The 15,112-nt window shown below is 31.9% G+C and overlaps 1 protein-coding gene and 1 long non-coding RNA gene across 2 annotated transcripts in view; one reads left to right on the forward strand and one right to left on the reverse strand.

The window, feature by feature from the left end:
* LOC126750218 (serine proteinase stubble) overlaps positions 1–15,112 on the forward strand; it is a 79,726-nt gene that overhangs the window by 47,030 nt on the left and 17,584 nt on the right. The gene's annotated exons all lie outside the window — the stretch shown is intronic.
* Positions 9,637–11,772, reverse strand: LOC126750226 (uncharacterized). The gene is made up of 3 exons (XR_007665645.1): positions 11,678–11,772; positions 10,853–11,447; positions 9,637–10,782 (listed from the first exon to the last, which is right to left on the reverse strand). It is a non-coding gene; the product is annotated as an uncharacterized LOC126750226 (long non-coding RNA).

The following is a 15,112-nucleotide window of genomic DNA, read 5'->3' on the forward strand; positions in this document are numbered from 1 at the left end:
GCTTAAATGATTCATTTGGAAAACTTAAATCGATTACAAGAAGCGTCAGCACTTACAAGAAGCTTTTAGAGGGATATCATCTCATAGTGTGGACCATCTAATATGGTTGGTGTATATTTATTTCCCCCAATGGCCTGATTGAAGACTTGTTATTATTATGTTGCTGAACACTATTCGTCAGATCTAAACATATTATTATGTAGCTCATAAAAAATGTAAATGCTCTAGCCAAAGATTCAACCTATTTAGAATTAGGCACTAACAGAAAAGGGACTTCTGTTATTCTCAAATCTAAATAAGTTAATTCAGGCAGAGCATCTTAAAAATATGTTAGTTTCTATAATTTTTTTTAATATTCAATATTCAGCTGCGATCTAAATTTAAAACATTTTGTTTTAATTTCTTTTCGTATTTTGGTATATTCTTTTTAAATAGGCAAAACAAAAACACAAAGTATTGGTCTATGTAATAAAATTAATTTCACTCAAAGAGTTGAGCATCATTAAATTATCAAAGAGTTGAGCTTGATATACACCTGTTGGAGTGGTATCATCTAGCTGGTTGGTAACAGGTGTGTGTTGTGCCGTTCAGGTCTGATGATGCTTAACTCTTTGAGCGAAACATGTAACCGTTTTAAGTTTAAATTAAGGTTTTAATTTTATTATATGTCTTTTGAGACCGAGATTTTGTGTTTTTTCGCCTATTTAAAATCATATTGGGGTCTCTTTGAGCGAAATGGACGAATTTTTTTAATATGTAGCATTCATTTGAAAGTACTTACTTTTAACTTTTTATCCTTATGAATTGATGACAAAAGATCGGGCATTAGATGTGGTGCTTTGGAGATAAATTAATCAATTGCTGTTTTTTTTTGTTGCTATGTTTAAGTAGATTAGCTTTACATAATAAATTTGAGTGAGCATAAATTTTGCCCCAGGTGTTACAAAGAATTTCTTATATTTTACCTGACTGCAAATATGTAGACGGTTTACTCTTTCTTTGCTCAAACACTGGATGTAATTTTTTATTTTCTGTAATTTTTTTACTTCCCCCTCTTGACAGAGCCTGCAAAGGTTTATTTTTTTATTTTTCAAGCTTGTTAGGTATTACAGCTGTGTGATTGTCTGCAATAGGTTGGCAGTCCTCTTGAATTGACCGAAAATTCTTCCGGAATGCCACAGAATGGATCAGTGTTTATTAATTTGTAGCTCAAGCCTTTTCTAAATAGCTTCTATTATGATGGCGGCCTTCCTACCAGAAGTAATTTATTTAACATGGCTATCCTATCTAGGGCACTCAAATAGTCCACTATTCTAGATATGAGCTTACGGAAGCAGATTGCCTTCGTTTGGCTGTCCGAATACAAAGACAATCCTTTACAAGTTTTCCTTCTTGGATGTACAGGTTGTTAAATTCAAGGCAACTATTTTAAATGTGGATTGTCGTCAAAATGTTTGAGTCAAAATAAGATTTTCTTTTTCTATAAATATGTGTTCTGAAAGCCTGCGCAAATTGCTTAAGAAAAATCGATTACTTGGAACAGTGTCTATAGTTATGCGCCAAGTCTCTTGAAAATTTGGCCAATTTTTCCCAAAAGTCCCAATTTTTTTTTGGTGGTCTTGACAAGATTTTTAAATGTCTTACCGGAAACATGAGATAGGGGTAAAGAGAAGGGTAAACCTTCTTGAATCCTCTCCTAAATTAGGTTTACACAATTTTTGGGGCATGAAATAAAAAGAACATTCAGTTCCAAATTTAAAGCAATTTGCTAGTAGACTGTAGCTTTGAGGGGTAAAATTTTAGGACAAAAGTTTATAGCAAAAATATTGACTTTAACAATACGCTCTTAAAATATTTGCATCGAATTTTGTAACACTCTGTAAGCGTTGAATGGTAGCAACTTTTGCTGGGATTGCTGAAACTTCTGGAAATATTTTTCGTTTATTTGTCACTATAGAAAAGGTCCTATAAACCTTGATTGGTCAGTCAGAAGCTTCAGAAGTTTCGTACTGCTAATTAAAACTATATCGTCGGCGAAGCGTAAATTATTCAGATATCTACTATCCACGCGCAGATCCTTTTTATCTCAATCTAGTCTTCTGAACACATCTTCCAATGCAAGGATAAATAACTTAGGGGATATTTTGCCTCTTTGTCAGGTGCCCCTTTTAATTGGTATTTGATTGGTTGTATTGATCTTCTTACACTTAGATGTGATGGCCGGCTCTTTGTATATATTTTTAAGTAGATTAGTGGAACCCTCGGATTATGCAAGCATGATAGCTTCTGGACCCATATGACAACATTAGTCTTACTACCATTTTATACAGCCATAAGTTCGTTTTTGAGCCCAAGCCCCAATTTCTACCATACAGTATCCTTATCGGCCCAGGGCAGTTTTTGCTCAGAGGATATTAAGGATTTTATTAAAAATTGCATAAAAACGTAATTTTCTAACTGAGTGGGCACAAAAGGAAAATTAAAGGTATGAGATTATTGACTTTTTTTTTTCAGTCCACGGGTCGAAAGTAAAGATTTTCTTGAGCATCCAAAATTTCTTGAAAAATCAAAGATGAAATGAAAAAATATACATGGGTCGACTAGCTAAAGTTATAATATGTTGATATTAAGAAGTTTACTAACAATAAATTACTAAATAAGTCCAATGAATCATGCATTACGCTTCTAAAACACATTATTTAGGTGCGCTACTGAGAAGAAATATGCGTTATATAACACGTAAAATATCTTAGTAGGTCAGCATCTGGTTCCGTTATAACACACTTACATGACCGCAGTTTAAATTCAAATTAAGTTTAGGGCTGGGCTGATTTAGGGCTGGTTTTAGTAGATCATAAAATTACAAATTAACCCAAAATAACCGGTAACGAAGATTTGTGCTAAACAAAAACCGAACGACGTCCGCTAAACGATTTATAACGGTTTAATACGCCGTGGCCTCTGAATTATTACTTAGCAGTTATGCTAGAAAATGACTTGTTTCCGCGGTGGTCAACGACAACGCCAGTGTGATCATTTTCTACCGGAAATTCTTGTATTTTAAATGGTGAACCAGTTTACTTAACTCCGCATAACATTTTATTAAAGTCAAAGGAATATTTTGCTACACTCAGATATTTTGTTTTTCCTTCTCGTTTTTCTTTAATTAAAATAAATAACTTCATTTGGTATCACGAACATTATGTTTATTTTATTACGCGTTTGAAATAACATACATTCACAGTTTTGTTAACTTTCCTCTTACCTTTTATTAGCCCAATTTACTAAATAAATATTTAACTCCAACAGGTCTAATAATCTAACTATTATATCGGGCAGACATTTTTGAGCTAACAGGTTTAAACTGATTGGGTCTTCCTACAGAATTAGACATTGAGATGAGGTGGCAGTAGATAATCTCCCTAAAGGCTCGTTAAGGTCTCTTATGTTTCTTATTTATTTAAGTTATTTTAGTAATGTTAAGGGAACGGCTTCACTATTTTTTCAAAACTATTAAAACCTTATGCTCGCTAATAAATAATGAGAAAACGTAGGTACCATTTTCAAATCACAAATTTACCCACAAAACACTACACGTGATTTAATTTTTGATCACTAATGTACATACATACAAGAAAACATATAAACTTTATTATTATAGAATAGAATAGATAACATAGTTTATCATTTGCCAAAACAAAGCAAGCACTGCTATTGGAAGCAATAATCTTTTAAAGAGATTTTTCCCATCTATTTGGACATATTGTACAGCGCATTAGTCTTAGCATTAACTTTTTCATGGATCAGTCTTATAGCGACTGTATATTTTGTTGTATATTCGAAAATGACTGGATGGACTTAATTCCATCCAGAAAAGATCTCTATCGCTAATGTTGTCCATATAGCACAATCAGAATAGTCTTGCACACTTAGATCATTGAAAGACTAGAATTAGTAAACAACAACTTTGAATTCAACATGTGCTCAGGAGCATGGGGGGTGTTTTGTTTACAAACATATTAACCGATTCTCTGTTGTCAAGCTTATACATATTTTCAAAAGAAGAAATTTTCAGCTATATATTATTACACACAGGTACCATATAATGATAATAATGTTAATTTAACTTATTGGTGTTAGATTTTCGATTAAAAATAAAAAATAGGAATAGATATATCTTATTTTAGGCGCAAAAATAACATATTCAAAACAAAAGAAAAAATTATTAACATTCTTATTCCCGAAACCGCTTACAAAAAATTAGGAATAACAACGCCGCAAGCAAAAGCTGATGGCATCTTGCGAAATGTCATCTTATCAAACGGCACATTTATGAAGTTCTGTGTTTTTTCTTTGGTTTTTGGTTGAAAAAGTGGTTGAAACATGTACCGTTTGTGCTGAACCATAGGAAAAAGGCCAGTCAAGCTGATCTTCTCACAAGTAAATACCGATACTGTCATAACATCATATCAACGGGCAACCGGCGTCATAACCGTAGAATAGGGGATCATAGAAATAACCCTAAATAAAAACTTCTATAATAATTATAAAATATTTAAAATTATAAATATAAAAATGCTTTTTACTAGCTAGGTACCTTTATTTTATTAAAGTACGTTATAAAGCATTAGCAAAGCAACGTTAATATAGTTTATATTTTAAACCATAATCTATTATTAATAAATATATATCATATAAATATCTCGTCACGACGTCACTGGTAAAGATTCCTTGTATCGGTGGAATCAACAATCCGTTCAAGCGGCGTTGTGATGTTGTTGCCTTTTTCTCTGATATACATTATCTACATTCATTTAACTTTGAATATTAACTTCTTTATAGAGTATCTTATCATATTTTATTAAAAAAAAAATAGTAGTATTGTTTTGCGCGTGTCAAAATAAGTGACAGTTTTTTATGATATTATAAAATGTTTTTTTGCTTTTTCTATATAGACACTTGGCATCATTATATAGTTCCACGGCAATGCTATGGCTATTCTTGCCGTTTAATGTTCAAAGTGCACACTCATTGTATTAAATTGTTATTTGCAACTGTAGTACATGAGTTAAAAGCCCAAAATTCGACTGCGCGACTTAATTTATATGTTTAAGCAGCCATTGTTTTTGGTACTCTTTTGCGCTACAAAATCGACGTGACGTCGTCGTACCTTGCAAGATGTGCTGAGCATTTAAATATGAAAGTAAACGACTATTTCACGAAACCGTATCTAAACTATTAAATTCATAATACAAAATAGAATAAATTCATAATACAAATATAATATAATTGTTAAGAATAAAAGAAAATTGACCTCCAAACAATATAAAATATGTTTTCAAATTGGCAGCAGCTACATGGATGATATGAAGGCTTTTGACCATGTGAATCTGTACCCATTCAAATTTTTTCCTTCTTTTCAAATCTTAACAAGGTTTGTAATCTTATAATTGACTGAGTGTTTCTCCAATGTAAACTTATTCACATTTTTTCCTGCTCAAATTAGAGAGTATGGATAATGAAGGATTAACTTTAGATGAATAGTGTGCTGCTTGATAAATGACCGTATGCCTAAATAAATAATTTTCTGTCGAGTAAGTCTTTATTTCTATGTGGTTTCAATTGTCGTGGACCAGTAGTCACTTTTTTCCAATTCATGTGGAAGGTAACCTTAACAGTTCTTGAGTTGATAAATGTCAGTAAAATTTGTGACTTTCTATCGAATAAGTTCCTAGTTGTATGTGGTGTACCTCCAGAGCTCTCGTCGTGGACTAGTACTCAATTTTTTTCAAACGATATGGTAGGTTGTCTGAAAAGTTTACTGAGTGTTTCTCCAATTCATTCTTATTCAAATTCTTCTCTGCTCAAATTAGAGCGCATGAACAATGGAGTATTATCTTTGAATAGTTGGAATGTTTGGATTAAGAGAATGATGGTTGATTAATGCCAGTGTATGAATGAATGATTTTCTATCGAATAAGTCTTAATTTTTATGTGGTGTTCCTTGCAAACGATGTGAGATATAATCAGTCAATCTTAACAGTTCACTGATTATTTCGCAGTATGTGATAAATGATCTAGGATTTTTACAATTAAGAATCTTGTAAATCATTATAGCAAAGTTACGGCTTAAGATTTCAATCTGCTTAATTTGAAGCAAATCATATTAAAGCAATTGCCGCTCTAATTGTATTGGATCTATTAAATGTTGTTTATATCCCTGTCAAAATGAGAAATAATTTTATATGTCCGTACCACCGAACTAATTATGGCTACACTCCCTTATCCACAATATAGAGTAATATAAGTTTATAATTTTTATTACATCCTATAAACACCTTAAACTAGAAAACATACTTAAAACATCTGCCTAACGTGACCAATATCATTTCTTCAAAAAAAATTGTACTTCAGAAAAGTTAAAATCAAACATACTCAGGAAGCGAGTGTAGTAATCCTGATGTACATTATCAAAGGCTTTGGAACAATCATTAAAAACTACATCTAATTGTTGTTGCTTACCAATTGCTTTAGAAATTTGGCTAATAAATACACCAAGATTAGTCACTGCTGATTTAATATAAATGAAACCAGTTGATCCCTTACACAAATTTAATGTGTTATACGCAGGCTGTAACTCTTCTATTCATTTATTAGTTGTGTGTCTACGTTCTTATCTGCTCTATGAACTTATTTATGTACTAGTTTAGGCGCAAGAAATTATAAAATCATAATATGAAACTAATTTGAAAAATTTAAGAAAACGTCTACAAACAAAAATTTTAGCGCTTTATATAAGCATTCTACGTCATTAAAAAAATGCGTTAATTTAAAAGCGTTAATATTAGAACAAAAAAAAAATAAAAAACGTTTCCTTCGTAAAGTCTGCTACGTAACTACAGACCTTTTATATCATCCTCGCAGCTACAGATAAAACAAATAGCATCTGACTCTCCTTTAAATTACAACTTTATCCTAACTGCCAGTCGTAAATTTATTTTAACATCTTTTAGGAGAAAAAGGCTGCTTTAAATCAAAAAATAACATAGGAGTCGGACCTTAGTTAAATGTTAGTTTTAGAAAATAGGGTTGGTCCAAATGTTATTATAAAGTATGATGTAATTTAATTTATTACAGATTTATGTATGCTAGTTAATTGAAAATTTATTGTATTTGATTTTAGGAGGTTAAAAAAACATTTTATAAATTGACTCAGAAAACAGTTGTCTGTGTGCAGTAGCTCTATTACGTCTATGTATGGAATCGTGGCTAAGAAGCTTTAAGCGAGTGATTTTATTTTAATTTTTTTTTGAAAATCCCTATTGTGAGTAGGGATTTTTATTATAAATCTGGAGGATTATTTTTTAATGCTTCTAATCAAAAAATTTAGAAGTCGTTTTTATACTAGTTTTTGATCAAGGGCAATTAAAAAAACTTACTAACTAATAACAAATGATAAAATAAGACAAACTCTACTTGGCAAATCCTAAACATATCGCCAGGAAAATAGAGCATATGGTGGGACTGCTTCTTTTAAACTCTTTAGGAGAGTCGAACTGGAATTATTTGTATATAAAGGAAAAATTAGATAAGGACGTGCAGTGAAACTCTTATAAAAATTATAGGCTCAGTTTCTAATAAAATGAGTTATATAATTATATTACGTAGCAGGTCAAGGATCTGAAAATATAGTATGTTACGCTGATAATACAAATATATAATTAGATTCTAGATGAAATATAAATAAAGTAACTAAAAATAGTAGTAATATTCTTCACAAAGCTAACCATTGTTTTAATCAAAATAAGTTTGTTACATATAAAGCAAAAAAACTATTATTATGAACAAAGGTCAGAAGAAATAGTTACATAATACAATACAATAATACATTACACAATACAATATTAATAAGCAAATAGTACATACAACATTTTTCTGTAGTAATTTTAACAGGGTCCACTTCTTCTCATTCTGACTTAGGTACTTACCATTCATATTTCATCGATGTAGCAGCCTTGAAAGTCCTCTAAATAAGACTTGATTTTTTTTTTTGGCCACGAACTAAATATCGGTATAACTCTATTAATATTGACGATAAACGTTATAAATTATTAATATTTTTCAATTATTTGGGAATAATTATACATCAATCGCTTTCTGTGTTACCATTGATTTCTTCTTTATCCAGAATAAAACATCGGGCAGCACTACAAAAATAATAAAAGCTGGGCTTAGCTTACAGCTTACTCCATTAATCTTCTAATAGCTGTTTTAAAAGTACCTAAATTAATGTTGTTGTCATCAAATGTTTCTAGTGCTGAACATACTTCATTAATTTCAATAATGATTTATATTTGGGTTGGTTTGAGATTAAATAAATAAATTATAATACAGATGGGTAAGACTTTTCAGTCGTAGCAATATTTTTATTATTGAAGTTGCATTCGACAACATATTTTTTTCCGAGGCAGTGAAAATATTTATTTGACTGACCTTTCTGATTTTCTTTCAGCTAATTGGTGTTAATTGACAAAAGCTGTAATATTTGATATGCTTTTTTTCGTTTCAGCATCCGACATAAAGACACATTCCGTGTAATACGTATTTAAGTCCATTAAATATGTGTAAGGTATTGCTTTTGTTTTCGATTCAGTTATCTAAACCTTCCCGTTCAACTCCTTATTTATCTCTCAAGAATTATTGAATGTTATTTTTTCCTTTATTACCATTTTAATTTTTCAAAAAGATATAATGATCTGTCGACAACTCCTTAGTAAACACCTTATTACTGACACCTAACCATCATCTTCAATGTTGCAAACGTTTCTGATAATCGTCTTTCTTTTAAAATAAATTTACAGTAGTAATTTCAATAAGGTTCATTTCTGACTCCGTACTTGCCATTCCTATTTCGTCTATGATGTAGCAGGCTTAGGTATCTCGTATGTAGCATAACTTTAATTTATCTCTTTGACTCTATGACATAACCGTGATAATCTTAGTTTTTTTTAAACATAATTAGTCGTTTTGAAAAAGTCTTAAGCTTAGCAAATTTTAATTAAGTATACCTACTCTTGACCACTCTCATCGATCTGTAATTTATTCGTGAAATTAAGAGTCTGTAGTAAATCGATCAGTCTATTGGTCTATCAGTCTATAGCTACATTTTCAATCTTGATATATTTTGACGTCAATTTGTTATTTGTGAAAGTCTTTTTTGATGCCTTCAGATGAGATGCACAATTTATGATGGAGATGTAAAATCTATTAGTTTTAATAGTTTCCTTTCATCTAAAAAGTTCAAAATTCTTCTCACCCCGAGTGACTAAGGGGTTTCGGTCTTCAGTCTTTTTACACCACATATGGTAGGTTACAAATAGTTTATCTAAAGATAAGTTCACTGACATACTACTGAGACCTCGCTTCATTAAGGAGCTTCACTTAGCTGAAAAAAGCTTAAGCGTAATTGGATTAAAAAGACTGGAAAAAAACCCCTCTTCTGAAAATGAAAATGACGTAAGCCAAAAGCGAAGAAATCTCTTTAAATGAGAAATATAATATCAGAAGGACTTGTTAATAATAATAATAATAATAAATGATATAAACGACCAAAATTTTATAAATAAGACACAAGTGCTCACGACAAATATATATTCCAGACTACTAAGCTTTTCCTTTTTAAAATACATTCTAGCAGATCTAAAGTTTGTCCAAGCAGTTGGATAACAGATGTGTGTCGAACTATGGTGGGAATCTCACCAAAGTTCGAAGGCTCATTAGTATTCTTATCACGTCCCAGCCTAGGGTTGCTTTTGGCACCATGTGGTGTGGCGTAAACTTTACAGTGTTGCTATTTTGCCAAGAGTTTGCAGACGGTAGCTCAGAATTATTGGAGGCTTGGCATTGTTCGAAGGTTCACTTATGACTGGCTATTAAAAAATATAATCTTGATTATAACTATTAAATAAGAGGGCGCCACTTAGTTTTTTTTTTATAAATGAAAGAAAACTAAGAAAAACACTTGGTATATAGGTTTCAATTAACAATTAAATGACCCTGGATAAAGTAGATTTAAAGAGGCAAAAAAAAATATATTAACAATACAACCAAATTATATTTACATCAAAGATAATATACACCTCATGTTCTAATCTGTTAAATGTTAATAATTTATTACGAATTAAAATATGAATAATGTTGATATGATTAAAATAAGTTTGTCAAAAGTAACATTTAAATTATGATTTCACTATTAAATAGATTTCAGCACTTGAAAAATAAATTGCAATTATTAAAGTTTTTAGTAAATATTTGTATTACGTAGGGGAAAATTCATGAACCTTTTTACCTAAGGCATATCGGCCTTAACCGAGTTATATCTACTTAACCACCAAAAAAGGTACTGAAAAATACTGAACAAAAAATAACTAAAATTATAGATAAGAATTTGACATATTAAAATATGATATTGATTAAATATTTGTAGCAATAAATTGAAATTAAAGATATATTAGTAAAAATTTAAATAAGTGAGAAAAATCTATGGTTAGTAATATTTAAATAAATGGAATAAACTGTCCTGTATAATCCTCCAAGAAATGAACGGTTAACCTTCAAAATCGAGGCTGTAAATGTATGCCATTTGAACCTTAGCTATCGGGACTGGGAATCTCTAACTCTGGCTCCAGCTCCACCGCTTCCAGCAATTTCCCGGGGAAATCAAAAATCCTGCAGCCATCAACAATTGAAGAAGAACAAAGAGGAAAACGGAAAAGTAAAACCCTAAAACAACGGTTGCAATTGTATTCACTGTCAATAAAAATGAATGGCGTTCAAAATGTGACACACTCACCTTGTTAAGTTTCATTATCTATCCATTAAAATCTTGGGCATCCTGCACCAGAATTATGAAATAAACAGTTCCCTAAAGGAACAAGATTAAGGACTATAAATTATAAGCCATATTGGCCACTTCCTGCTTCACAAACTTCAGAAATAAAAAAACTGACCTTCTACCTGCAACACGGGAACAAGTCCTCGAAAAATGGATGCAGTACCGACTAAATAAGTAACGACTCCACCTCTCGCCTGAGCTGTCAATGTCAATCCAATCAGAGAAAACATTAATTAAGACCAACCAAAAGGGTGACGGACCGTCAACAGAAAGCATGAATAATAAAACCAGGAGAGTGATGCGTTACAGTAGTAATGTGTCATTGACAGTGTGAATTTAAAGAAATATCGATAAAAGAAGTTGACTGAAATTATTAATATAATTATTGAAATTAATGAAATATCAATGGAGCGTTAGTGAACATAAGAAATAGAAAAATAAAACGCTACAGTGGTCTCATTTTGGGGCCGGTACTTTTCCGTAGATTACAGTCGGCCATTCCTGACTATCTTCGCGCCCTCGTGAAGGCTTTCTTTTCTTACGTAGGCGTTACCTATAATAAAAAAAACAACAATTAGTAAACTATTTCTCACTACAGTTCTTAATTCTCGCAGTCACTGTCGGACTCGTTAGAACTGTAGAAAACAATCTTAATTTATCAGAGGGACATATCTGTCACATAGCCACGAAAAATAAAATTATTTATGCGACAATCGATAAAATGGCAGGTACTACCCAAACAGTTATTTTTTAGGTTTAAAGATAATAATTGTTTAAACTTACCAGTGGATATTTCTGGTCTATTTTTAGGACAGTTCTGCTCTATATGACCAAGCATTCTGCAAAATTTCCATTCCAAAACTGGCTTTATGGACTTTGCTGCTAAATGGTCACGTTGACCGCAGTTAAAGCATTTCGACTGAAAGTTAGTGTTATGAACTGATCGCTTATCTTTTATGATTGCTCGAAGGCCGGAAGCATTTTGATGATGTGCAGGTTTGCTTACATAATTTCTTACTGAGTGTTTTGCTGTCGGCTGTTCATAAAGAACTGACAATTATTCTTCGTATAGATCTTCCGGCGTTTGGTAGCGGCTCGCTCTGGCTCCATTCTGTACATTAGTATCACATAGTCCATGTATTAAACATGACACAGCTCTTTTTCCATAAACGTCGCATGTTCTTAGCAGTTCCATTTTTTCAAAATAATATGATGTCATGCTTTCATTTGGATCTTTCTTTCTATTTAGCATCGTTTGTAGACTCACGGCATAGTCAGTATGATCTGGAAAGCTTTTCTTTATTAATGCTTTCCACTCTTCCCACGTGTGGTTATAATTTTTTTTAGGCTATGGTACCAGCTTTTATAAGACTGCATATGATAGAGAGTATTAATCTTGTCCCACTGGTTGACATCTTTAAATTGGTCGAACTTATTTAACCACTGTTGGGTAGTCAGATTTGTCTTTTCGGGGAAAACTCTGGAATACAATCCGCCTTCACGTTAGGTCAAATTGTACTGATCTTGCTATTTTCGTCCTTTCGTTGAGCCAAATTTTCAATCATTTTCTCCAAACGTTTGAAACGTTGTTTCGTTATTTCCGGCTCAGGAGTTTCTACAACACGTGATTCTGGACGTCTCCTTAAATCATCGCGTTTTCGTGATTCCACTGAACGTTTTCTTGAATCACGCCTCGATTTCATATAACGGTAACTCTCATACTCACTATCTGATGAGCTAGTAGAATCAGAGCTACTGTGGGATCTCTTTCCCCCTATTGAGCCTTTTTTATATATATGCTACAACTTAGGAAACTCACTAAATTACAAAGTAACGAACAAACTAATAACTAATAAACGTATATACAAAAATGTCCAATGCACGATCAATTAAAAAAAAAAAAATGTGGCGCGACCAAAAAGCACGCGAATTATTATCCCACACCTGAACTGTAAACGACCAAAATTTTATAAATAAGACACGAGTGCTCACGACAAATATATATTCTAGACTACCGGGCTTTTCCTTTTTAAAATACATTCTAGCAGACCTAAAGTTTGTCCAAACAGTTGGATAACAGATGTGTGTCGAACTATGGTGGGAATCTCACCATAGTTCGAAGGCTTATTAGTATTCTTATCACGTCCCAGCCTAGGGTTGCTTTTAGCACCATGTGGTCTCATTTTGGGCCCGGTACTTTTCCGTAGATTACAATAATAATAAATATTTTTTATTTGCAAACTCATCATAACTACATAAAAAAATACACATTTATTATTTTATGCAAATAAAGGGCCAACAAATTCAGAATTCTGCCAAGGCAGATTCTGGTTTTTAACATTGTGGCCAAAACCCAAAAAATTTAGAACATTAACATAGTACCTCTCACAAAAAAAAGACGCACATTAGTTACCCACACTAAACACAGATTTTTAGTTTTCGCCCATACCCAAACCAACAATATTGAACCTTCAATATTTTACGCAGATTGCCCTGACTGAGTGATGACTCATCAGACGCACCATCATTCCTCTGCGAAAAGTCTGAACAGACACCAAACCCAACTCAAAATTTATGCCCAAAGAGTTCATCTGATATGCAAAATTATAGGAAAAGGACCTTTTAAATAATTGAGTCTTATATCTTGGAATATGAATTGTGTTTCTTCTTAAGTCCAAATAGTGAACATCATTTCTAAAAGTAATCTTAAGGTATAGGTAAGGTGGACTACGGTATTTAAGAATTTTATAAAAAAAAGTAAATCAATGAGCAACCCTACGATTTTGCATATTTAACCATATCAGCTCGGAAAGTCTATGAGAAACGCGATTACGTCTGCGTATGCCAAAAATTAGGCGAATACATGAGTTCTGAAGCTTTTGCAATCGGCACCTGTCATTATAGTCTAGGCACCAACCGTAAACAACATCGCAATAATTTCATTGTAACAGCACTAAAGAGTCACACAACATTTTTTTAATATCTTCACTTACATAATGCCTATGCAAGTAAATTAATTTGAAAGCAAAATACCCTTTTTTAGAACATTAGAAACGTGTTGATGAAATCGCAAATCACTATCCACTATTAAGCCCAAACTTTTGCAATTATCTACAACAGGAATATTAGCATCACCCATCTTAATATTAATAGTGTTGCTGTTTAAAATATGGTTAATTTTCTGCTTATTACCAATAAACATTACAGGCGACTTAGAAGGATTTAATTTTAGAAAATGTTTTGAAGAAATATCGCATATGGCTTGTAAGTCTTAATTAATTTTTGCTTCCGCATTTTTAGCATCTTCTGGCAGAAAAGAGTAATACAACTGAGCATTGTCAGCATAAAAATGGTAAAGGCAGTTTTTTTAAATAAAAATAGAATCTAAAAGTATAAATAATAAAAAATAAGGGTCCTAAAATACCACCCTGAGGCACGCCATTATCAACTTCCAAAGGTTCAGATACATTTTCCTCTATCTTGACTCGCTGCACCCTACCGCTTAAATAAGAATTTATGAAATTAATAGCTTTATTAGAAAAACCTATATAGTGAAATATAGACTTTAAAATTTCGTAATTACCAAAATCAAAGGCTTTCGTCCAATAGAACAAGGGCACAAATCATACCATCATCCCTAGATCTTATGATGTTATCAATAACATCCGCCATTGCTGAAGCACAACTGAAATTCTTTCTAAACCCAGACTGTTTAGGGGGCAAAATATCATTAGCATTTAAAAAATTTCGAATTTGAGTGTCTAAGATTCTTTCAAGAATTTTTGAAAATGTAGGCAGAATACTAATGGATCTAAACTGATTAAAATCTGTTGGATTACTTACCTTTGGCAATGGTATCACAAAGGCTCTTGATTTCTAACCATTTATTAATTATATGCAATATAAAAGGTATTATAAAAGGGCAGCACATATGAATTAATGATATATTAAGATTGTCGATACCAAATGCTTTGGATTTAATGCTAAATAAAATAGAACATATATCATTATAACTTACTGTGCGAAATAAAAATAAATTTGAAACGGGTAAGGAATAATTTTTATAAAAATTAATTATTTCTTGACTATTATCGCTGCTAGGTACCTTATTGCTGTCAACAAAATAATTATTGAAATTATCGGGATTCTTAAAAGCTCCAGGGATCTGTTTTTGCTTACAAGGTAATATTTTTCTTAATTCACCCCATTTTTCCCCAT

The sequence above is a fragment of the Anthonomus grandis genome, chromosome 2 (genome assembly GCF_022605725.1).
Source record: "Anthonomus grandis grandis chromosome 2, icAntGran1.3, whole genome shotgun sequence".
NCBI lineage: Eukaryota > Metazoa > Arthropoda > Insecta > Coleoptera > Curculionidae > Anthonomus > Anthonomus grandis.